A 963-nucleotide genomic window follows, 5' to 3' on the forward strand; every position below is an offset into this window, starting at 1 on the left:
GGAATTCGAGCTGTAGTATTCATCTGGTTTTCTTGGGGACGAGTTGAAATCTCACTGGATGCACCCCGTGGAGCTTTGCCTCGGAATTGGTAAAACCAGGGATAATTCCGTATGGTATTGCGCGGAACCCAGTCAGAAGAGAAGTACTTAGCATTAAGAACAGGTTGAAACGTTACATTAGTCACACTTCATTATGTTAGGAACAAATGGTGGCATTTCAATCTCTCCGTGCCAGTTCCTTCGCTCTAAACACTTTGTTCTGTCCACACTAAGGAATTCCTTTTACGACTACCATTCGTGCTGCCTACAAACGTACGTCTAATGATGTTACCATTCCATTCAATTCCAGTTTAGATAAACAAGAAATATGGAAGGCGGAACGGGTTCGTGGACTATTGAGTTGAACTGAATTTCTATCACGCACTTTCCGCTCTCAGAAAACTAGTGGTCTAGATCACGAAAAGCCAGGATTATCCAGTTCAACAGGAGGGCAAATTAACTGCTTTGACCGAACTAGTGCCTTGTCTCCCCAGCGTTCTGTCATCAAAAAACCCTGAAGGCCAATTGATTGTTTCTGCGGCCGTCATCGGCCCACGGATTTACTCTACTTAGAAGGTGCTCAGCTCTCCCTTGTGCAACAATTTTGCTTTGCCCTTCATATTGACTTCAGTGCAACTGAATCTGAACCGACAAACAGTATAGGAGCCAGAAAAATCAAACATGCGTTAAGCTGGGCCAAATTAGGATCCTTCTGGTCAGGTAGGGATGTCACAAGCGTAAAGACTAGTGAATTTAACCCAAGAATGACCTGTCACCTTGGGAAACACGGCTACTTGCGTTAAGAATTCTCCGCTAAATAGTGTCAGTGAATTCATAAAGGAATCTACTCACAAGGCTGCTGAAAACTCTTCGACGCAGTCCCCGGGTTTCCGTCAACCTTATGATCTACTTGAACCCAAATTG

This window comes from Opisthorchis viverrini (assembly GCF_000715545.1).
Source record: "Opisthorchis viverrini unplaced genomic scaffold opera_v5_35, whole genome shotgun sequence".
NCBI lineage: Eukaryota > Metazoa > Platyhelminthes > Trematoda > Opisthorchiida > Opisthorchiidae > Opisthorchis > Opisthorchis viverrini.